The sequence below is a fragment of the Cervus canadensis genome, chromosome 2, assembly GCF_019320065.1.
Source record: "Cervus canadensis isolate Bull #8, Minnesota chromosome 2, ASM1932006v1, whole genome shotgun sequence".
Classification (NCBI taxonomy): Eukaryota; Metazoa; Chordata; class Mammalia; order Artiodactyla; family Cervidae; genus Cervus; species Cervus canadensis.
The window spans coordinates 14,802,793-14,828,568 of record NC_057387.1 but is presented as its reverse complement, the minus strand read 5'-3'; the positions used below and the strand labels follow the sequence as shown (position 1 = coordinate 14,828,568).

The 25,776-nt window shown below is 44.8% G+C and overlaps 1 protein-coding gene across 2 annotated transcripts in view; it reads right to left on the bottom strand.

The window, feature by feature from the left end:
- The window catches only part of PMVK (phosphomevalonate kinase), a 45,192-nt gene that overhangs the window by 6,884 nt on the left and 12,532 nt on the right, over positions 1–25,776 (bottom strand). The gene's annotated exons all lie outside the window — the stretch shown is intronic.

The following is a 25,776-nucleotide window of genomic DNA, read 5'->3' as shown; positions in this document are numbered from 1 at the left end:
ATGGAGTTAATTAAAATTGATCATGCCGACACGAGGAAGCCTCCATAAAATCCCAATAGCATGGGGTTCGGGGAGCTTGCAGGTTGGTGAACACATCCACATGGAGGTAGGACAATGGTCCCCAGCTCCACAGGGAGAGAAACTCCGGTGCTCAGGACCCTCCCAGACCTTGCCCTGTGTATCTCTGTATATCCTTAAATAAACTGGTAGAATGTTTTTATTTAAAAAACTGATGAATTTCCAGCCAAATCAATCAGGAAAAAGAGTAAAGACAAAAATTCATCGACATCAGGACTGAGAAAGTAACAAACCTCCACATTCTTAGGTATTAAGAAAATAATGAGGAAATATTGAAAACAACTCTATGCCAATAAATTTGACAACTTAAATGAAATGGACAAATTGCTTGAAAGACGCAAACTACCAAAATTCATACAGAAAGAAATAGATAATGTGAATAATCTTATATTTATTAAGGAAATTTCCCTTGCTTAAAATCTTCCCACAAAGAAACCCCAGCCCTGCATGTCTTGACTGATGAATTCAACCAAGTATACAAGGAAGAAATAATACCAATTTTACACAAACTCTTTCAGATAATTGAAGAGGAAGAAGTACTCCTAACTCATTCTATAAGGCTAGAATTACTCTGATACCAAAACAAGACAAAGGCATTAAAAGAAAACAAGGCCAAAATTCCTCATAAACATAGATACAAAAATTCTAAACCAAAATTTAGCAAATTGAATTTTGCTATATATGAAAAGAATATATATATATGTATATATATAAAGGATAAAATACCACAATCAAGTGAGATTTAGCCAACAAAGGCAAAGTTGGTCTAACATTTGAAAATCAATCAATATAATCCCCTAGTTATTAATAACCAACTTAAAAAGAAAAAAAGATACTTTTAGATGTGGCAAAGGTATTTGATGAAATCCAACACACATTCCTGATTAAAAACCTTCAGCGAACCAGTAATAGAACAAACCTCCGCATTCTGATAAAAGGCATCTACAAAAATAACTATGGTTAACAGCATACATAATGGTTAAAGTCTAAGGGCTTTCTGCCCAAGACTGGGAATGAGTGACATCCAAGCTCATCACCTATTCTGATGATGGTACTGAAGTTTCTAGCCAGCACAACAAGATAAGAAATAAAAGACATCCATATTAGAAAGACGTGAAACTGCCTTGGGCTTCCCTGGTAGCTCAGCGATAAAGAATCCACCTGCAATGCAGGAGACACAGGAGATATGGGTTCTATCCCTGGGTCAGGAAGATCCCCTGGAGGAGGAAATGGCAACACATTCCACCATTCTTGCCTGGGAAAAATCCCATGGACAAAAGAGCCTGGCAGGCTATAGTCCAGAGGGTCTCAAAAGAGTCAGACATGACTTAGTGACTAAACAAAACAAAGCAAAAAAAAAAAAAACCACTGTCTCTATTCAGAGATGACATAATCATCTATGGAGAAAATTTGATGAAGTTCTCTAAAAAAGCTACTGGAAATGATAAGTGAATTCAATGAAGTTGCAGGATACAAGATCAATATACAAAACTCAATTGTATTTCTACTTATTAGCAATAAATAAGTAATGACAACAAAATAAATGACAATTTTAGTAGTTTTAAAACTATGACATAGGGGTAGATCTGATCAAAGACATGCAACATCTGTGCACTAAAAATTACAAAACATGGCTGAGAAGAATTAAAGATCTAAATAAGTGGAGAGATATATACCACAGTCATGGATCAGAGACTCAAGGATGTTAAAATGCCAATTCTCCCAAAGTGTCTATGGGATTCAATGCAATCCCAATCAAAACCCCAGCCAGCTTTTTTATAGATATTTATGAGCTTATTCTAAAGTTTATGTGTGTGGAAAAGCAAAGGACCTTGAGGAGCCGAAAAAACCTTGAAAAAACAAAGTTGGAGGATTTACACTACCTGATTTGAAGACTAATTATCTAACTAAAATAATTAAGACAGTGTGGAGTTTGCTTTTAAAAGTAGACAAATAAATCAACTGAAAGGAATAGAAATTCCTAAACAAAGGTGTACACAGGGCTTCCCCAGTGGTGCTAGTGGTTAAAGAACCTGCCTGCCAATGCAGGAGACTTAAGAGACTAGGGTTCGATCCCTGGGTGGGGAAGATCCGCTTGAGAAAGGCATGGCAACCCACTCCAGTATTCTTGCCTGGAGAATCCTATGGACAGAGGAGCCTGGTGGGCTACAATCCCTACGGTCACACAGAGTCGGACACGACTGAAGTGACTTAGCACACACTCATATGTGTACTACTGATTTTCAACAAGTGTGGAAAGGCAGTTCAGTAGAGAAAAGATAGTCTTTTCAATAAATGATGCCAGAACAACTGGATATCTATATGCAAAAAAAAAAAAAAAAAAACTAACCATCTATACCTCACACTACATACAGAAATCAACTTAAAATGGATCATAGGCTTAAATGTAAAACCTAAATTTATAAAACTTCTAGAAGAGAACATAGGAGAAAATCTTTGTGACCTTGGGTCAGACTGGGGTTTTGATTGGGATTGTGTTGAATCTTCAGATCAATAGATACAATAGTAAAAGCACAGTCTTTAAAAGAAAAAATTATAAACTGAACTTCAACATAATTAAGGGGAATTGGAGAGCCTAACAAAATGCACCCAATTTTAGTACAGAATGCCAAGCGCCGTGGGAGTATAGTGGGCATTAGTTGGTTACATTCCCGGCAATAATTGCCCTCATCTCTGTCCTAAAAACTCTCCCTCTGGGAACCACCCCACTCCTACTTTGTAGGAGCCACGTGCTTGGATGAGATTGCTCTCACTCCAGTTCCAAGGTGATCTGCCTGGCATAATTTCATTGTTTGTACCACACACTGACTGATTCAGGAAGAGAAGCTATACTATTAACTGGTGCGTGGATTCTCTTATCCACTTCAGGTCAGTCTAACCACAGTGGGGCTTAAGGCTTTTGCTCTATGGCTAGGGAGCATTCTCTCCTTCTGCCCTTAGGTCAAGAAGGATGAATGTAGTCTTTATCGCTGGTGGCTGCCATCTTGACTCCTTGAGAGAAGTCAATCTGAAAACAAAGCCAACACATCTGAAGGGGCTAGAATCTAGAGAACAAATGACGAAAAGAGCTGGAGTCCTGATCAAACCATGTCTGAAATTCTTAGACATCTGAGATAATAAATTCTCTTTATTATTTAAGTCCATTTGAATGGAATTTCCTCTTACTTGCATCTAAAAGCAACCTTATTGATATAGGAGCATAGAAGAGAGCTCATTAATTTTGTCTGATAATACTGGGGAAGTCTTCCCAGAGGGGAAAATCATTCGACCTTTGATTTATAGGCTAAGTAGGTTTTTGCCAGCTAACAAGAGAAGTAAGAATGATCAGCTGAATCTGTCACCTTGAGGACAGCCTGACGTCCCTCCAACCCTGAAGCTGAGATCCTTTCCCTAAGTCCTCTCTCCCCCTCGAATCTGTACCTTCTCACCTCCGTTCACCATGCAGCAGCTTACTGCCAGTGGGGATATATTAAAGCCGACTCCTCCTGCCCAGGAAATGGAAAGAACCCCGGAGAATTAACTGGAAAAAACCTATTAAGCAACAAAGAACATACCCAGCTATCAAGTCATCTTCAGAATTCTAAATCATGCAAGTGGCCTTCTTGAATGGCTTTCCCTGCCTGTAAGAGCTCTCCACCTCGAGAGGACCTTGGAGACCAACGGGGTCTGGAATTTTCCTAGCCTGGGCACGCCTCATCCCTCTCCCCTGCGTGCCCTTCAGTCATGAGACTTTAACAAGATCCACCTAGTCATGAAACCGTCACATAATTATAATGAATCCTTTTTCCTTTTTGAGAAGCAAGCCTTTTCCCCTTGGGCTGAGATAAAAATCCAGCCTTTGATGTGGCCTTAGAGCTTCATGTTGATAAGAGTTCCTTCTTGCGCAGTGCTTTCCAGCACGTTATCTCATCCGAGCTGAGAACCAGCCAGGGATTCTGGGCCCCACCTAGCAGATGAGGACCTGGGGTCTCCCAGAGATTAAATGGCTTGCTCAAGGTCACGCAGCTAGCACCGGTGGGGGCCCGTCCTTGGACCCCTGCACTGCCTCTCTTCTTACACGAATTCTCAGAAAAGCAACTCCACTGTGCCTACAGTCTGCTGTGCGAACAGCAGCCAACCTCACCAGGGCAACAATAGTATTCTGTCCTTCCAGAAATCTAGAAATCCCCCGGTAGATCATGCCTTCCCTCATAGCTCAGTCAGTAAAGAACCTGCTTGCAGTGCAGGAGACCCAGCTTCAATTCCTGGGTCGGGAAGATCCCCTGGAGAAAGAAATGGCAACCCACTCCAGGATTCTTGCCTGGAGAACCCCATGGACAGAGGAGCCTGGCGGGCTACAGTCCATGGGGTTGCAAGAGTCAGACACAACAGTGACTAAACCACCAGCTGGTAGATCTTGACAGGGCGCAGCTACCAAAGTGAGACATTGGGCAGTCACTGGCTGTATCTGGGCCTCAAATCCCTCCATGTAAAGCGGACCTAGCTGCCTCACCAGCAGTGGAGACAGTCACACAGAGTCACTGTGCTCCTCTGATGGACTGGCATTTACCCTCCACCAGCCTGAGAGCTGGCCGGGGGACAACAGTGCTGGATGGGTGTGGGAGCTGAGGGTTCTAGCCGACCACGTGCTCAGCAGGACGATGGAAAAGCTACCCACGGCAGAAAGGAGTCAGGGGAGGGGTGACTTCCTACCTGCCCGTGGGAACCGGGGCAGAACGTCCCCAAGGGCCGAAACCTGCACACCACCCTCAGAGTTTCCATCCTTCTCACACGAAGCCTCGCTTCCTTTCCCACACTGGTATCACCGCCCCAAGCCACCACCTCTCCTGCCCAGCTTCACCCGGAACAATGGAACCTGGAGGCCTTCTAAAATTAGCCTCCAGCCCTGCCAGGGCTCCTGCTGCTGCCCAGGGTCACTGCCTTCCTGAGCTGGGGACATGGGCCTGCTTGTGTTTCCTCCACTGCTGGCCCTCCCTCCTCACCTGCCTCCTCCTGCCAGCTCTCAGGTGCAGAATTCACCTGGCTTCCTACCTCATGCTCCCAACTAAGGAGGTGAGCGAGCGAAGCTAGGAGTGGGACTGCTGGGCCTGGAAGAACAGTAGGCTTCCCTCCGAGTCAACAGCTGGGTACAGCTGTAAGTCAAGCTCAGACGGGGGACGTTCCAGGTGGTCCAGTCGCTAAGATTCCACACTCCCAAGACAGGGGGCCCGGGTTCGATCCCCGATCAGGGAACTAGACTCCACATCCACATGTGGCAACTAAGAGTTTGCATGCTGCGACTGGAAGATTCTCCGTGCTGCCACAAAAGACCCAGCGCAGCCAAATAAATTTTTTTTTTTCATTTCAAATGGGCACCCGCATGCTCAGTGAGCCCCGTCTGCCTCCTCAGAATGACATTTCCCCAGACTCCAAAGTGATATACACTCTCCTCCCCTCACTCTTCACACCTCCTACATTCTCCTCACACCCCTGCCGCTTCATACCACCACCACGCCAATGACCTTGCTTTATACTTCCTGGGGAAAAACCTGGTGCAATCTGACAGGAACCCCCTCCTCTCCTTACCACAAACCACTGGCCTCCTCACATCAAGACCACCTGTCTGCGTACCTCCCGTGAGGAGGGATGATGTCCTAGGTCCATCCAGGTGCCTTGATTCCACCGTCCCCCGCTCCTCAAGGCCATGGCTCCTGCCCAGGCCCTCATACCTGCATCACGAGCTTCTCTTCTACCAAAGCCACCCATCGGCATGTAAGCACGCTTCAGCATCTCGTGTCCGTAAAAATCTTCCCACAATCTCATGTCCCCTTCCAGGCGCTCACCCCAAGCTTTCCTCCCCCTCCACAACAAAACTGTAGGGCGGTGGCAGCAACCCACACTCCACCCAATCGTCCATCATCCTCTCTCAGCGTCCCCCACTGGGAAGCCAAGCTCCTTCCTCCTTTCTGGCCTTTGCATGTCGTGCTCCCACTGCCTAGCAGACTCCTCCCCAATCTTGGCTCTTGTCCTTCAGAGCTCGGTTTATGTGTTTTTTTCCTCAGAAGTTCTTTTCTTGACCATTCAACCTCAACCAACCTCCCAGTAACCATCACGTCTCCCTGTATTAATTCTCAGGATAACACTTAACTGTCTAGTAAGTAAACTGACTGTTGGGCTTCCCAGGTGGTGCTAGTGGTAAAGAACCCACCTGCTGATGCAGGAGACATAAGAGACGCGAGTTCGATCCCTGGGTCGGGAAGATCCCTTGAAGAAGGGAGTGTCTACCCACTTCAGTATTCTTGCCTGGAGAATCGCATGGACAAAGGAGCCTGGTGGGCTACAGTCCCTGAGGTTGAAGCGACCTCACACGCAGACTAAGTGCTCGATCATTTTCTGCTTCTTCCTTTGTGACCCGTCCTCCACTACAAGAACTAAACTCCACAACAGCAGAGGCCTTATCGTGCTCATTCAGTGCTGCGCTTAGACAGTGCCTGGCACCTGATTAATAGGCAATGACTACGTGTCGATTGGCTGAATAAAGGTGTCCTGGACAAGCCTATTTCAATCTTTTAGAGGGGTTTTTTAAGTTGTCAAGGTCATTATTAAAACTAGGTAATGGAAGATTGACATGCAAAAGGAGAGAAGCTGGGAATAGAGGGGGCTTTAGGAAGCTGATGCCACAGGGGAGGCAAGAGGACATGCTGCCAAGATTGATAAAAGGCAACAGTCAAAAATATCCAGGGCTGGCAGGGGCAGGAAAACCAGCATTCTCATGAACTGAGAATGACACTATAAACTATGTAATGCTTCAAAAAACAAAGATCATGGCATCCAGTCCCATCACTTCATAGCAAATAGATGGGGAAAGAATGGAAACAGTGACAGACTTTATTTTCTTGGATTTCAAAATCACTGTGGATGGTGACTGGAGCCATGAAATTAAAAGACGCTGGTTCTTTGAAAGGAAAGCTATGACAAACCTAGACAGTGTATTAAAAAGCAGAGACATTACTTTGCTACAAAGGTCCATATAGTCAAAGCTATGATTTTCCCAGTAGTCATGTACAGATGTTAGAGTTGGACAATAAAAACAGGCTGAACACTGAAGAATTGATGCCTTCGAACTGTGGTGCTGGAAAAGACTTTTGAGAGTCCCTTGGACAGCAAGGAGGTCAAACCTGTCAATCCTAAAGGAAATCAACCCTGAATATTCATTGGAAGGACTGATGCTGAAGCTGAAGCCCCAGTACTTTGGCCACCTGATGCGAAGAGCCAACTCATTAGAAAAGACCCTGCTGCTGGGAAAGATTGAGGGCAGGAGAAGAAGGGGGCAACAGAGGATGAGATGGTTGGATGGCATCACCAACTCAATGGACATGAGTTTGAGCAAACTCTGGGAGATCATGAGGGACAGGGAAGCCTGGCATGCTGCAGTCCATGGGGTCACAAAGAGTCAGACACAACTGAGCGACTGAACAACAACAAATGTTTCTGGAGGCAACTTTGGTAGTATCTATTTAAAATATTAAATGTTTGTGTTCTCTGACCCAACATTTTCACTTCTGGGTGTTTATCCTGCAGACAAACTCCCACAAATGCATGAAGAGAAATATATACAAAAACACTGCAGCACTGTTTATCATGGCAGAAACTTGGCAATAACTCAAATGTCCATAAATAGGGAACTGGTTACATAAACTATTGTATAACTGCACAACAGACTTAAAAGAATGAGGCAGATTTATACGTATTTTCTAGAAAAGACATCTAATATAGTCCAATAGGGGAGAAAAACAAGTTGCAGAATGAGCCATATACACAATACTATCCTATTTTTGTTTTTAAAAAGAAATAAAATATGTTAATATGTGTATAAAAATGTTGGGAGAGAATACACTAAACTGTTTGTGACTGTTATTTTGAGGGGATTCTGTATGCAGGGAGGTTCAACTTTTTAGATTTTATATTTCTGCAATGTGTTGGGTTTGTATATCCATACATTATTTCTGTGACCGGAAATTTTCTACTTTATTTATTTTTTATTTTTGGCTGTGCTGGATCTTCACTGCTGCTCAGGATACTCTAGGTGTGGTGCACAGGCTTCTCATTGCTGTGGCTTCTCTCGTGGCTTCAGTGGTTGCCGCGCTCGGGCTCAGTAGTTCTGATATATGGCTCTAGGGCGCCTGGACTCAGTAGTTGAAGCTCACAGACTCTAGAGCACAGGCTCAGTAGTTGTGGCGCACAGACTTAGTTGCTCCGCAGCATGTGGGATCGTCCCCGACCAGGGATCAAACCCGTGTCTCCTGCACCGGCATACGTGTATGTGTGCTAAACCGCTTCAGTCGTGTCCAACTCCATGCAACCCTATGGACTGCAACCCGCCAGGCTCCTCCGTCCATGGGGATTCTCCCAGCAAAAATGCCGTGCCCTCCTCCAGAGGGTCTTCCTGACCCAGGGATCGAACCTGCGTCTCTTACATCTGCCTGCATTGGCAGGCAGATTCTCTACCACTGAGCCACCAGGGAAGCCAGTGACCAGAAAATAGCAAAGGCAAACAAGAGGTAATAAATGGCAGGCAGTTGAACTAGGACAGTGGGAGATGGAGTACAGAGAAGAGGCCAGGCATGAGAGCTATTGATGAGACAAGAGTCACAGATTGTAAGCCTGGGTGATGAGGAGAGCAATGGACCTAAACCAGGAGGGTAACACCCCACCACACTGGGACCACAAAATAAGGTCGACCACGTTTCATGTAAATTACCCAAACTGCAACTGACTGACTGCTACCACTCTGGCCCTATATGCCTTTCTGGCCGCCCAGCACCAGTGTGACAAAAGCCTCTGCTTTCGTTCCCCACTGCACTACAGAAACTAGGCTGCCAGCACCATTCTTAGACCGAGGCCAAGGAGCCCTGTCCTGGGACCTCCTGCATGCGCGTGAACACACACACACACACACGCATACACACACACACACACACACACACACATGCATATACCCAAACACATACGCATACACAGAAATATTGTTAAAGAACACGAGTGACTCAGCAATTCCATTCCCTCTTAAGTATATCTCCAAGAGAACAGAAACATATCCACACAAAAGCTTGTACATGAATGCTCACTGCAGCATTATTCACAATAGCCACAAAAAGTGGAAACAGTCCAAATGTCCATCAACAGGAAACTGGGTAAACAAAATGTGGTCTCTTCAAAACTGGAATCTCATTCAGGCACAGAAAGGAATGACGTGCTGATACATGCTTCAACTTGGACAAGCCTTGAAAACATTATGCTAAGTAAAAAAAGGCACATGTTATGATACTGTTTATATTTAATGTCCAGAATAGGCAAATTCATACAGAAGGAAGTAGACCAGTAGTTGCCAGGGACTTGGGCGAGGGGAGAAGGACAGGTGACAGCTCATGGGTGCAGCATTTCTTTAGTAGTTGATAAAAAAAAAAGATACTCTGAATTGGTGGTAATGGTTGCACAACTCTGTGAACATACTAAAAACCACTGGCCTATTCATTTGAAATGGGCGAGGGGTATGGTATGTCAATACTGTTAGAATACAGCTGTTAATAATAAACAAACAAACAGACACACACAGACACCTCCCTCACTCAGAAGCATAGCTTAGGGCACGCACAGTGCGGGGTACAACCCTAAACATCCTCTGTTGTGACCCACATTCTTCCGTGTCTCTCGCCCCAGGGCTTCCTGTCGAAGACAACTAAGCCCGGGGTCAGAACAAGGTGTGGGCCATGGTGCAGCCAGTGCTGGAGATGAACCTGCTTTAGAGGGCCAGGGAGATAGTCCTGAGGAAGTCCTCAGTAAATGAAAAGAAGTAACCCATTTCCCAAATCCTTCCTTTTAGATCATGTGACAATACCTCCTTTCCCAGGAAGGGGGTGTTGATGTTCTTGCTTTACTTCCTGCTACAATCATAAAGTATTCAGGAATGAGCAAAGTATTCGCAACTCTTACATGTGATTTTTGAGAAATATTTTCAATATTAAATCATTCATATTACTCCTCGATTTGTAAATGTGGAGGTCTAGATGGAAATGCATACAGCTTGGCACTGATTCTTTACATTGGCCACCAGAAGAATGCTGAATACTAGAGCTGGAAATAGTTTTATGCTTATAAAAGCATGTAATAACATTCAATTGATGGCCTAGTGGTTAGGATTCCAAGCTTTCACTGTGTGGCCTGGGTTCAATCCCAGGTCAGGGCACTAAGATCCCACAAGTCAAGGTGTAGCCAAAGGAAAAAAAGATTTAACTGAATTTTCATAAAATAAAAGTTTAAGTCATCAGCTTTATTTGAAATATTTGCTTTACATTTTTATACTTTTCTATTTAAACTAGTGTGCATTTTAATAGATGATTTTTGGAAGAAAAGGGATTTCTTTGAAAATATATGGTAATTAATTTTCACTTTATACTGTTTTACATTTGTTTCAATTTACATTGAATTAATGAAACAATTCAAGGTCCGTACTTTTTGGAAAGTGTTCTTTGTATTTTTATCCTTTAGTTCATTGCTAACAACAGCACACAAACTAGGAAAAATCTTGATCAAATCAATATAATTAGTGGTTTTATTAAAATAAAGACAAGAAAAATCAATTCCATGGAAATTATATAATAATTTATGAATGATATTTATCTTTATTACTTATCCAGTCATCTCTGGCCCATTAACAGAACACCCAGACATGCACAAAATTAAATTCAATCAGTTTTGATTATGTTGCCAACTTTGAGTTACATTATTTCCTAGGTTTGTTGTTATAAAGTTATATTTGTCAAAGTAGAAGGTTAGAAAGTGTTTTATTATTTATAAAGAAAACAGTTTGTTTTCCTTATAACTTTTAAATATTTGGCCATGTAATATTATGTAGGCCTCTCACCCCAGCCCCACAAACCCGATGGGCAGGCCCACTGGCTGTGCCTTCAGACTCTTTCTGAGGGTGATGGAAGGCAAGCATACAGAGAGAGGATAAACAACCCCAGATACCAGAGAAGGGGCCACTTCCGGGGCCCACAGGCCCTCCATAACGCACTCCCAGCCCACCTGCAGAGGGAAAAAAGATGACTCCCCCATAACCAGGCAGATATCTGCCTTCCTTAGTTAGGAGCATCTGCTTCCCGGGATGATGGGCCCTTGGGAGAAACCCCAACCTACCAAGAGAGGGTGCTCCTGCTCTATGACCCCAGGGACAGCAGAACACAGTATTTATCCATTCATTACTTCACAGGCCAGATGCAGAGTCCCCGCCCTCAGGCTGCCTTTAGCCTAGTGAGGAAGTGACACCACAGTCACACACATAGAGGACCTGCAGCCCATCCAATCCAGGTGGGATCACCAGGGCCAGACTGCTCTGGCTTCAGTCTCTCCTCCCAGTGAGGTGTGGGGACCATGGATCCTGCCAGCCGGTCTTTACTCGGCTCTGGATGCCCCACGGGCTGCTGGCCCGACAAGAACACTCAACACTGAAGAACAAACAGCAGTCTGCTGCTCAGGGTCCCCCATATTCACAAAGATTCAAGAAACACTTCTCCCCGCAACTCCCCACCACCCACCCCAACCACCACCCGCCCCAACCACCACCCCTGAAAGTAAGAAAGTCTCAGAGGCAGAGCTCTGACTCAACTATATGCAAGAGTTGCTATTACCAAACAGAATGACTGGACAGCTGGGAATGCACTCAAGGACCCCATGACTTCACGTCTCCCTGAGAACAATGGGTAAATGCTTACTTTACACGCATATAATGAAGGGACTGCTTTGGGCAATTTTTCTGAAACAAAGGAACTGCCTGCTCCAAAAAGAGAATTGAAGTCATCACTTCTAAAAACCGAAACTTCTTGTGACCTTTCCGGAGAGTTTTTCATCGAGGTTTCAAAAGTCTGAGAGATTGGTCTCAGCCTGAGCACCGTGCTATATAGTTTGAGCAATGGAACACGGAAGGCAAGGAGCAGACTTGGAGAGTTTATGACAAGGCTGGTTTGAGTATAACTAGTGGCATGTGTAGCGAAGCAAGAATATTTGGGAGTCATCCACATGAAGATGAGCTCACCAAGGGAGGGGGGGAAGAGAGAGAACAGAAGGCAAGGGCCTGAAGAACACCTGTATTTCTAGGACAAGAGGAGAGGAGGAGTCAGAAATAGAAAAGGCAGGAGCAGAAGAGGCAGGAGAACCAAGAAAAGTGAATTCAAGAGAGAGGGAGTGGGTGGTCATCTCCACAGATGCAGGCAGGCCCAGAGTGAGAACTGAAGACATGTGTCCATGGTGGGTGACCTGTAAGAAGCCGTTTCAGAAGAGATGGGAGCGGAGGTCCAATTGTAGGGTGTGAAGGAGTAAAAGGAAGAGAAAACTGAGATGGTAATTGAGGGGTCAGTAGACAGAACGGAAGCTGTTTTAGGACAGGCGCAGATGGAGACACTGGGAAATCCAACAGAAAGGAGTTAATTGATGCAGCCAAGTCCTAGATGGAGGGATGGACCACTAGTGGGGAGTGAATCACTGCAGAGAACCAGGGACAGGCCCTCCACCACCAAAGCAGGTGGGACAGAAGGAGAAGGATGGAGTTGAGGGAGGAAGAGAGGACCCAGGTTGGGGCTCAGCCACTGTGGCTGCTGTCACCTCCCCAGCCTGGGAAACAAAGGTCAGCATGGCCCAACCGCCACTGTGTCTGGCATCTGAGCTAAAGGGCCCGTATGCCCAAGAGCCCAGTCATTTTCATGGTCATAATAAATACCTCCTGACCAACTCTCAATACCTCCTGGTTCACTCTCTCATTCACTTATTTGACAATATTGGGCTTCCCTGGTAGCTCAGACTGTAAAGAATCTGCCTGCAGTGCAGGAGACCCAGGTTCAATCCCTGGGTCGGGAAGATCCCCTGGAGAAGGGAATGGCTACCCACACCAGTATTCTTGCCTGGAGAACTCCATGCACAGAGAAGCTTGGCGGGCTACAGTCTATAGGGTTGCACAGAGTCAGACACAAGCAACTAACACTTTCACTTTCTTCACCACCCCCTACTCTGTGATGGGTACTTCACTGAATGCTGGGAGTTACAAAAGTCAGAAGGACCTGGACTTGCCCTCACAGAGCTCAGAGAGCAGCAGGGAGCAAGAGGAAGCAGGCCTTCACACAGTGTGGGAAGGCTAGACAGAAGGGGATATGGAATTCCAGAGCAAGGACATCTCACCTTGGGGAGGAAGCACCTGGGGAGAAAGCGACACAGAAGCTAAGAACCAAGGCCAGAGGAGGAAGGGAGCCAAGAGAACAAAAGGGCAGTGGTGTTCCAGGCAGAGGGTACAGAGCACTCAAAGACACAGAAATGAGCGAGACCTGGTGATTCCAAGAACCGGGCTCCAGAAGGTCAGGGTGGCTGGAGAGCGGAGCACAGCACAGTCATTCAAGGGATGGGGTTGAAGCCGTAGGAACAGGGCCTGCCTGAGATATTTAGCAACAAAACAAAACAGAATCAAATAAAACAATTACCTAATTACAAGTACAGCCTCCACAGGTCACTATATCCTGGGACCAAAACAACTGTGTACATTGTGTACTGAATAAAATCCATAACCCTTGCCAGCGGGTGGTGGGGGGGGGAGGGAATTGCTGCAGTGACTAAATCAGTGACCATCAGAAACTGTGAAAGAAAGGGAGGGAGGGACAGAGAGAGGAAAGGAAGGAGCAGGAAGGAGAGAGCCTGTACCAGCTTGGCTTAATGGAAGCTGAAAATAACTGACTTTTTTTTTTAAGCTGATCATGTTTAGTCCCATCGATGTCATGAAAGCAAGGCCTCTGAAGAAGGATTGACAGAGGGAAATCTGGTCTGAACAAGCCCTGAACTGCACCTGACTTCTGCTTGTATGTCCAGTACCATCCTGAGTGTGGTCCTCCCAGATGTGGGGGTTATCAAGTGAAAAACCTCCATAGTCTCCCAGCCAGAGTGGGAAGGGGTCAGCATCTGGGGGTATGGTGAGAAGCTGCTCAGGGCCCCAGAGAAAACAAAGAGCACAGCTGAGCCTTCTCCAGGGCTGATTCGAGTTGAGCATCCCCTCCAGGTTCAAGGTGGGCTCAGACCACCCACTAGTGAGCCCACCGTGAGGGCCCAGTCCCAGTGCAGGTGGGAGAAGCTTCTGGGAAGGTCTAAGGACCCTGGAGAACCTGCCAGGGGGCCCTTGCAAGTCAGAGTCTGCACTTGCAGAAGGAACAAAGGAAGGGAGGGAGGGGAGGGAGAGAGGGAATAAAGGACCAGAGGTAGGTGTTGGTGAGCCCCAGGGAAGCCAGCCTGATATTTTTCTCCCTCTTTTCTTTTTTTTTTTGGTCTGTGCCACATCTCAGTGGCCACATACAGGCTCTTAGTTGCAGCATGCAGGATCTAGTTCCCCAACCAGGGACTGAACATGGGCCCCTGCATTGGGAGTGTGGAGTCTCAACCACTGGACTACCCGGGGAAGTCCTGTGTTTTCCTTTATATCTTAGTAAGAATTCCCTTTCCAAAAAAGTAAAGTTTAGCTTACACATACCAAAGGGAAAGGTGGGGCGGGGGGGGGGAACAACTAAAAATGGAATAGAAGCTCAATTCCAGGCCCAACTCACTGGCTGCTGGCTGTGTGGTTTGGGGAGAGGGGGGAAAGGAAGAAGTCTCAGGAACTGAGGTCCTGAGGGGTAAGCCAAGCACAGTGCTACCTGCACAACCTCTGCAGTGAGTAGCAAAGCTGGGAACCAAAGCTCAGAAAGTGACCCAACCAGCTCAAGGTTCCACAGCTGGATAAGAACAGGTAGGGTTCAAACCTGATGACAGACCGTGCTGAGCAAAGTCACTCACCTTTCTGTGTCCCTCTTTTTTCAATTTTAAAGTGGAAACAATAATAGGGAGACTGCGAGAATGGAATGAAATAATACGCAAAAACACACGCGAAAACTGTGAAGCCTGTCCTCCCCGCGCCCCTCCCCCGCCGGGGCACAATCTGACCCACTGGCCTCCCTGGTGCCTCCCCCTCCACACCTCACAGAGGGCAGGTGTTGAGAATGACTCTGCCAAACCCATCCAAGGTCTGGACTCCCTGCCCTTCCTGGCTTGCTTGGCCAATACTCAATAGGATTTAGCGTAGTTCCTGGAACATTGCAGATCGGCTAGAACAAGGATGTCCAACCCAGGCCAGCTGTCCTGGAGCCTCCAAACCATCTTGTAGGACCAGCCAGCCACGGCAGCTGGAGACCTGATGTGCCAACAGTTCTGCTGGCTCAGGACTGGGTGTGCCTGGAAATTCACCAGCGTTGTCACGACACAGGGACATTGCTGGGAATGTCTCCACCTGGAGACATTGTCTACGCCCAGGTGGAAAGCAGCCGTGGTGCTGGGCAGGGCCCTCTGCCTTCAGAACCCCAGCCCCAACCTCTGAAGAAGGCAGGTCCGGGTGTACACTCATCTCTCCCCTCCTGTCCCTCGCACGCCACGAGTGTTCCCTCCTGGGAAGTGGCCTCTGTGGCCTCCTCGTCCTGGTACAGCTTGATTCACCTAAACAGAACATGCCAGGTGGTGTAGACAGGTGGCCCGGCCTCCTCAGGGAAGTCTGGAAAAATCCAAGAAGCAAGCCGAGCTCCCAAGAGCTCAAGCTGGGCTTTCTCTGCCAGCCTCTGATAAAGGGCACAAGACTCATGCACCCTCGGGAACACAAAAGGCAGGGGATGAGCCCTGGGTGGGGAGTCAGGAGCCCTGGGGCTTGGGCCTGGCATTACCAGGACTGCCGTATGACCTTGAGCAAAGCACTTCCCCTCAGTCTCCTCATCTGTAAGCGAAGGGTCTGAAGCTAGATCACCGAGGCCCATTGTAACACTTGCTTTCTATGACATCACATATGGTGGTCACCCTCAGAGAGCCTCACACAGTCCCCAACACAGACCCTTCACAGGCCCTGAAACTGGGCCTCATTTGAGTCAGAGATTGTAACTCGCTCAGTCGTGTCCAACTCTTTGCAACCCCATGGAATGCAGCCCGCCAGGCTCCTCTGTCCACAGAATTCTCCAGGCAAGAATACTGGAGTGGGTTGCCATGCCCTCCTCCAGGGGATCTTCCCAACTCAGGGATTGAACGCAGGTCTCCTGCATTGCAGGTAGATTCTTTACCATCTGAACCACCAGGGAAGCCAAGCAGGAATAGGCGGCAGGTCCACCTCTCACCTCCTGGGGGAGCCCTCACCGCCCTCAGCTGAGGCTCCCGAGGAACACAACTCCCAGTGGGACTCTCCCCGAACCCACCTAGAAGAAACAGGCTAACACTCTAAACTGTTAAGGGGAGCTCATCACTTCATTCACCTGTCAGACAATGAGGCACCGTCCAGATCCTGAATTAGGTCATGGAAGTACAGCTGTTCATCCAAAATATAATAAATTTGCCTCCTTGTCACCTGTTCATCAGATCACAAGGGAACATAACAAAGGCCAGCTTTCATCACAGTCTGGTTACTGACAGGTATATCCTGGGCCAAGAACAGATCCCTGGGTCCTTCCAGAAGCTCACTGCAACACCAGCAAACAGAATACTGGGCAAAGCACACATCTCTCCAGCCCCTTGTGGTGCTGGCAGCAAGCTCCAGACAGAAAGCCCAAACCCAGGAATAGACAGGAAAGCTTTGCCACCTTGGAGAAGTCTCTTAGTCTCTGAGGATAAGAGTAATAATTGGATGACACAAGAGATAAAATATACAATACAGAGACATGTGCTGTATAAACAGCAAAAAAGTCACCCAAACAAACTGGGTAATGGTGAAAAAACAAAAGCGGTGTAGAATTTTCATGATGTACCGTGTACTGGAGTGAGCTTGCAAGAGCTCATTTTTAAATATTCAGGAATTTTGCTAGCCAGTTAATATTGTGTTTAGTAGCTTGAAATCATTGGAGAAGGAAATGGCAACCCACTCCAGTATTCTTGCCTGGAGAATCCCAGGGACAGTGGAGCCTGGTGGGCTACCATCTATGGGGTCGCACAGAGTCGGACACGACTGAAGTGACTTAGCAGCAGCAACAGCAGCTTGAAATCAGCTATAGCAGGAGTATTTACATCTCAGAAATGTAAAAACCCATCAAAGAGGGCTTTTTTCCCACCCCAGAGAGCCAAGCTTTCAATATTTACCAGCACACCACTGTTCATAAATAAGAGCAGTGCAACAGGAGTCAATGTGCTGTTGCTTCAAACACACTCACCACAACTTTATACATGCAAATGACTGTTGACTAATTTAAGACAGTAAGCTTGGGAGGTTATATTCTTTCCTAACACTTATAAAACATTCTCAGGACTTCCTTGGCAGTCTAGTGGTTAAGACTTTGCGCTTCCAATGTAGGAGGGCACAAGTTCAATCCCTGGTCAGGGAAGATCCTGCACGCCACATGGTGTGGCCAAAAAAAAAAAAAACCTTTCCATTTCCACAAACATGTATTGAGATCTACTACATGTCAGGCACCAAAAATTCAAAACCAAAGAAAACAAAACAAACAAAACTTTCCTGAATGGCTCACAGGGTGACAGAGGAGTGAGACAGCATATACAACAGGACACTCCAGGAGTGGAGCAGCCTGATTCCTAGTTGCCAGCCACAGGGAAGGGCACTGTAGGCAGAGGGAATGGCATATGGAAAGGTACAGAGGGATGGGTGATAAGACAATTTTTTTAAGTTTCTCTCTAAAATTGGCTTTGAAGAAGTTTTAAAGTTGATCTCCTATAGGTAGGGAAAAGGCTAATAGAGTTTTGCCAAGAGAATGCACTGGTCATAGTAAACACCCTCTTCCAACAACACGAGAAAACTTTACATATGGACATCACCAGATGGTCAACACTGAAATCAGATTGATTATATTCTTTCCAGCCAAAGATGGAGAAGTTCGACACAGTCAGCAAAACAAGACCAGGAGCTGACTGTGGCTCAGATCATGAACTCCTTATTGGCAAATTCAGACTTAAATTGAAGAAAGTAGGTAAAACCACTAGATCATTCAGGTATGACCTAAATCAAATCCCTTACAATTATACAGTGGAAGTGAGAAATAGATTCAAGGGATTAGATCTGATAGACAGAGTGCCTGAAGAACTATAGATGGAGGTTTGTGACATTGTACAGGAGACAGGGACCAAGACCATCCCCAAGAAAAAGAAATGCAAAAAAACAAAATGGCTGTCTGAAGAGGCCTTACAAATAGCTGTGAAAAGAAGTGAAAAGCAAAGGAGAAAAGGAAAGATATATCCATTTGAATGCAGAGTTCCAAAGAATAGCAAGGAGAGATAAGAAAGCCTTCCTCAGTGATCAGTGCAAAGAAATAGAGGAAAACAATAGAGTCGGAAAGACTAGAGATCTCATCAAGAAAATTAGAGATACCAAGGGAACATTTCATGCAAAGATGGGCAAAATAAAGGACAGAAATGGTATGGACCTAACAGAAGCAGAAGATATTAAGAAGAGGTGGCAAGAATACACAGAAGAACTATACAAAAAAGATCTTCACAACCCAGATAATCACGACGGTGTGATCACTCACCTAGAGACAGACATCCTGGAATGCGAAGTCAAGTGGGCCTTAGGAAGCATCACTATGAACAGAGCTGGTGGAGGTGATGAAATTCCAGCTGAACTATTTCAAATCCTAAAAGATGATGCTGTGAAAGTGCTGCACTCAATCTGCCGGCAAATTTGGAAAACTCAGCAGTGGCCACAGGACTGGAAAATGTGAGTTTTCATTCCAATCCCAAAGAAAGGCAATGCCAAAGAACGCTCAAACTACCGCAAAATTACACTCATCTCACACGCTAGTAAAGTAATGCTCAAAATTCTCCAAGCCAGGCTTCAACAGTACATGAACTGTAAACTTCCAGATGTTCAAGCTGGATTTAGAAAAGGCAGAGGAATCAGAGATTTTTTTTTTTTGAATCAGAGATTAAATTGCTAACATCCGTTGGATCATTGAAAAAGCAAGAGAGTTCCAGAAAAACATCTATTTCTGCTTTAATGACCATGCCAAAGCCTTTAACTGTGTCGATCACGACAAACTGTGGAAGATTCTTAAAGAGATGGGAATACCATACCATCTGACCTGCCTCTTCAGAAATCTGTATGAAGATCAGGAGTCAACAGTTAGAACTGGACATGGAACAACAGACTGGTTCCAAATTGAGAAAGGAGTACATCAAGGCTGTATGTTGTCACCCTGCTTATTTAACTTACATGCAGAGTACATCATGGGAAATGCCTGGCTGGATGAAGCACAAGCTGGAATCAAGATTGCCAGGAGAAATATCAATAACCTTAGATATGCAGATGACACCACCCTTATTACAGAAAGCTAAGAAGAACTAAAGAGCCTCTTGATGAAAGAGAAGAGTGAAAAGTTGGCTTAAAACTCAACATTCAGAAAACTAAGATCATGGCATCTAGTCCCATCACTTCATGGCAAATATATAGGGAAACAGTGGAAACAGTGACAGACTTTATTTTGGGCTCCAAAATCACTGCAGATGCTGACTGCAGCCATGAAATTAAAAGACACTTACACCTTGGAAGAAAAATTATGACCAACTTAGACAGCATATTAAAAAGCAAAGACATTTTATTTATTTATTAAAAAGCAGAGGCAACAAAGGTCTGTCTAGTCAAGCTATGGCTTTTCCAGTAGTCATGAATGGCTGTGAGAATTGAACTATACAGAAAGCTGAGCCCCGAAGAATTGATGCTTTTGAACTGTGGTGTTGGAGAAGACTCTTGAGAGTCCCTTGGACTGCAAGGAGATCCAACCAGTCCATCCTAAAGGAAATCAGTCCTGAATATTCACTGGAAGGACTGATGTTGAAGCTGAAACTCCAATACTTTGGCCACCTGATGCAAAGAACTGACTCATTGGAAAAGAGCCTGATGCTGGGAAAGATTGAAGGCGGGAGGAGAAGGGGACAACAGAGGATGAGATGGTTGGATGGCATCACCGACTCAACGGACATGAGTTTGAGTAAACTCCGGGAGTTGGTGATGGACAAGGAGGCCTGGAATGCTGCAGTCCATGGGGTCACAAAGAGTCAGATACGACTGACTGAACTGAACTGAACTATAGGCATTATTTATTCTAGCCAAAAAGTATATCTCTCACCTCACTCCTCTCAGCAGCATTTATCACCAAATTTCCTTTGGCTGTTTCCAAAACCGAAATCCACTTTCAGGGGATGAGAATTTGCCATTGTGGAGTCCAGCCACTCAAAGTAAAGACACTGAGAAAGACAACCTCTCTGTTGAGGGGGATCCTTCAGGCTGGCTCTTGGATATATGAGACATGTTTAAATTTCCATCTCATTTCTTAATAATGCTTTATAGGGAACAATGAGCACCAACTTTTTTCTCTTGAAATGTGTCCACATTCTGCCTTGGAGAATGCCAGAATTTGAATTTCAAAAGTGAAGGCCAAGAAAAAAAAAAAAAGCATCCAGACAGCAAAAGGAGGCTACCTTCAAAGGAACAAAACTCAAGGTGACCTCAGACTCCTCAACATTAAACACTAGCCAACAGTGGAACCAGGTCATGAATCCTAAGCCAGCCAAGTCACTGTCCACGTGTAGAGGCAACAGAATGTCATTCTCTCATTCACAGGGGTTCAGAAAATTATACCACCCACATGCCCTTTTTGAAAAAAGTATTTGAAGGCAATTAACCATCTGGAGAGGAAGTAAAATACAAAATTCAAAAATGGGGAAGTTGAGGTAACATGAAAAACTTGGAAGTGTGCAGTAAACCAGTTAAGTCTAAAACATAAATTATTCTTGGGGAATTTCCCTGGCAGTCCAGTGGTTAGGACTCCACTTTCACTGCCAGGGCCCAGGTTCAATCCCTGGTCAGGGAACTAAGATCCCATAAGCTGCATGGCATGGCCAATAAATAATAAATATTAGGATCAACATATATACACTATTGATACCATGTACAAAATAGATAACTAACGAGAATCCACGGTATAGCCCAGGGAACTCTACCCAGTGCTCTGTGGTGAACTAAATGGGAAAGAAATCAAAAACAGAGAGGATACATGGATATATATGTAGCTGATGCGCTTTGCGGTGCAGCAGAACTAACACGACATTGTAAAGCAACTATATGCCAATAAAAATTAATTTTAAAAATAATAAATAATTGCTGTAAATGTGTTTTAACACTGGATGTTAGCCATTTATATGAAATTCCAGAACAGGCAAAATATATGGTGAAAGAATTAACATATGGTTAAAGAAATTAAAACAACAGTTGTTTCTGGGAGGACAGGGGTCGACTTCCTAGGAAAGATTAAAAAGAAACCTAGAGTGAAGAAAACATCTCTATTTTATAAAGGACTTTTATTAAACAGGTATGCACATTTGTCAAAACTTGAATTGTACACTTAAAGCCAGTACCTTTCACTGTATATAATGATGTTGCAATAAAAATGAATATCTTGAGTCTTATAATCTATGAATATGGCATAATCTCTGCTTTTTAGGTCATCTTTAATTTCTCTCAGCAATGCTTTACAGATTTCAGGGTACAGATTTTGCATATCTTTTACCAGATTTACCTCTATTCCATGTTTTTTTTTTTTATTCCATGTTTTTTATGCTATAGTTAATTTGCATCATTTAACTTTTTAAGATTTAATTTTTTATTTTTATTTATGTTTTGCCTGCACTGGGTCCTCATTACTTTGTGGGCTTTTTCTCATTGTAGAGATCAGGTGTTCCTCTTCATTGTGGTGTGAGGGCTTCACATTGCAGTAGTTTCTCTTGTTGCAGAGCACAGACAGGCTCTAGAGCTCAGGTTCAGTAGTTGTGGCACACATGTTTAGCTGCCCCAAGGCACGTAGAATCTTCCTGGACCAGGGATTGAATCTCTGTCTCCTGAATTGGCAGACAGATTCTTAACCACTGGACCAGTGAAGCCCTATTTTAATTTTTGCTTCTTACTTATAAATAGAAATACAATTTATTTTTATCCATTGATCTTATATCTTGAAATCTTGAACTCACTTATCAATTCTAGTAGTTTTTTTGGAGACTCCCATCAAATTTTCTATATAAAAGATCATGTCATATGTGAATAAAGATATTTTCACACTCCCCCCCCTCAATCCAGATGCCTTTTATTTCTTTTTCTTATTACAGACTAGACTCTTCAGTATGATGTTGAATAGGTAATAAGAGTGGACAACCCTGCCTCATTTCTCAGTCTTAGAGTGAAAGCATTTAGTATTTCACTATGAAGTATGCTGTTAGCTATGGGACTTTTGTAGATGTTCTTTTTCAAGTAGAGGATGTTCCATTTTATTCCCAGTTTGCTGAGAGATTTTTATCAAAATTGAACATAGGATTTGTATCAAATTAATCTTAGAGAAATGCAAATAAAATGTTAAAGAGATTTCACTATATACCTATTAGAATAAGTAAAATTAAAAAGACTGACCATACCAAGTATTGGTGAGGACAAGAAGCAACCGGAAATCTCATTCAGTACTGGGGAGCATGTTGTACAACCACTTTGGAAACCAATGTGATGGCTTCTTTAAAAGTTAAGAATGTATCTATCCAAGAGAAATGAAAATACATATCCACACACAAAAATGTGACATGAATGTTCATAGCTTCTTTATTTGTTATATCCAAACACTGGAAACAACCCAAATGTTCAACAGGTGAATGAATAGACAATGGTGGTATATTCACACCACACAACAGCAATAAAAAGAAACAAACTATCCACATGAACCTGCAGTGATGTAGACCGAGCTCAAAACTTATGCTGAGAAAAAGAAATCAGACCAAAAAAGACTATACAGTGTATAGCTCATTTATACAAAGTTACTGAAAATGGCAACTAATCTATAGAGACAGAAAGCAAATCAGTGGTTGCCTGGGAACAAGGGTTGGGAGAGGGAGGGTAGACATGGTGAAGTTTTTGAGGGTGATGGATATGTCCATTTTTTTAAAAAAATATTTGGCTGCACCAGTCTTAGTTGCACACAGGATCCCAGATCTTCGTTACAGAATCTGGGATCTTCAGCTGCAGCATGCGAACTCTCAGCTGTGGTATATGGGATCTAGTTCCCTGACCAGGGATCAAACCCAAGCCCCCTGCATTGGGAGCTCGGAGTCTTAGCCACTGGACCTCCAGGGAAGTCCTGGATATAACCATCATAACTGTGATCCTGGGCATATACAAATATCAAAACTTGACAAATTGTGCACTTTAAATGTGCAGTTATTACACAACAATTATACCTCCATTCAGCAGTTTAGAAGCAGAATAATAAAATTTTAAGAGAATGTTAGTGATACAAATCATTATTAAAAGAACATATATATAATATTAAAAATAACTTAAGAGCAATACTCTGAGATCATAACCATATACAAAATTAACAAAGATTAGGAAGGTGGGGAGACTGTCTTGAAACAAAAGGAGTTAAAACTCTCATCATAACATAGGGTATTAAAACTCAGGGTTATTACTGATTTTGACATTTAGAGAAATTTCAGGTTTTTTTTTTTTAAAGTGCAGAGAATCTTCAAGTCCAGCAGAAGTGACTCTAGTTAGCCACTGGGTCCTCCCATGTTAAAAGGCATCAGGGCCAACCTGTCAAAGGATGGGGAGTAGACTTGCTGGCTTCCCAAGTCACATCCTGTGACTTCCAAACACTCCGAGCCAGGAACCAGGTCAGCACTCCTACAAGGGACATATGAGAACCACCAACCCCACATCCCCTTCTCTGCTTCATCCCTGCCTCCTTGGTGTTTAAACTTAATTAACAACAATCAGTGATCATAGGGCAATTCCACTGCTGGGCAGACATCTGAAGGAAAGAAAACAACTATTTCAAAGAGATCTCTGCATCCCCATGTTTATTGTAGCATTATTCACACTAGCCAAGACATGGAAACAACCCAAATGTCCATCAACGAATGAATGGATTAAGAAGATGTGCTAGGTTTACACAGAATGGAATATTTTTAACCAAAAAAAAAAGAGGGAAACCCAGCTTTGACAGCAACACGGATGAACTTTGAGGGCATTATGCTAAGTGAAAGAGGCAGACAAAGAAAGATCAACACTGCATGATCTCACTTACATGTAGGATCTAAAAAAACTGAACTCAGAAACAAGAGTAAAATGCTGGCTGCCAGGGGCTGGGAGTTGGAGAAATGCAGAGATGTTGGTTAGAGGTTACAAACTTTCAGTTACGAGGTGAGCAAGTTCTGGAGATCTAATGTACCACAGTCACTGCACTTAGCAATACTGTATTATATACTTGGAAGTTGCTAAATGTCCTTACCACCACCCAAAACAAATGACAGTTATGTGAGGTGACAGAGGTGGTGTTGTTCAGTCATGTCCAACTCTTTGTGACCCCGTGGACTACAGCACACCAGGCTTCCCTGTCCTTCACTATCTCCCGGAGTTTGCTCAAACTCATGTCCACTGAGCCAGTGATGACATCCAACCATCTCATCCCCTGTCCCCTTCTCTTCCTGCCTGCAATCTTTCCCAGCAGCAGGATGTTTTCCAGTGAGTTGGTTCTTCACCAATTTTGTGGTAATTATTTCATAATAGATATATGAATCAAAACATCACGTGTACACCTTAAACTTATAAATGTTATATGTCAATTACAGCTCACTAAAACGAGAAAGAAAGAAAAACAAATCAGTCATCTCTTAGTCTGGTACAACACTGAGGGGAAAATGACCTCACAAGTGAAGTTAAAGTTGCTCAGTCGTGTCTGACTCTTTGCAACTGTATAGTCCATGGAATTCTCCAGGCCAGAATACTGAAGTGGGTAGCCTTTCCCTTTTCCAGAGGACCTTCCCAACCCAGGGATCAAACCCAGCTCTCCCTCACTACAGGCAGACTCTTCACCAGCTGAGCCACAAGGGAAGCCCAAGAATACTGGAGTGGGTAGCCTATCCCTTCTCCAGCAGATCTTCCCTACTGAGGAATCGAACCAGGGTCTCCTGCATTGCAGGCAGATTCTTTACCAAGTGAGCTATCAGGGAAGCCCTCACAAAGAGCAGAGCTAAGGGGAGGCCAAAGGAGGCCAGCACAGTCTGTGTTGGAAAGGACTCCAGCAGCCTCAATACCAGCAGAAAGCAGAGGTTCCAGGCCCAGGTAGTGGGGCTGGATCAGAGCCTCTGCTGGGAGGTGAGGAAACATCCAATGCACGAAATGACTACCCACAGGATTCCATCTAGTGTGACTCCTACAGTCCTGCCTCGCCCTGCCTCCAATTACATCCATTTTCTGATGCCCACTGTGGACCCACAGCTCTAGGAGACAGGACTACAACTACAAGATAGACAGCCTGACCATCAGGGAGTTTACCTTCCAGTGAGAATCCCAGAGGGAAGACATGTGACGGGGCGGGGCGGGGCAGGGCGGGTGCCCGGCGATGAGTTCCAGACCCTTAGCGCTGTGGTTAGAGGTGCCACTCCACCAACAGTCAGCCCGGCAGTGGCCCTCACGGCAGGGTAGATGAGAGGCGGGTCTCGGCCTTCTCCCCGGGGCTATACAGGCTCTCTAGCCTCAGAGCTGGTGGGTGCGCTTGGGGGCCCGGGGAAAGGCAGAGGGCTGTGTCTCGCAGAGCTCCAGAGCCCTCGCCAAGGCCATGTGCT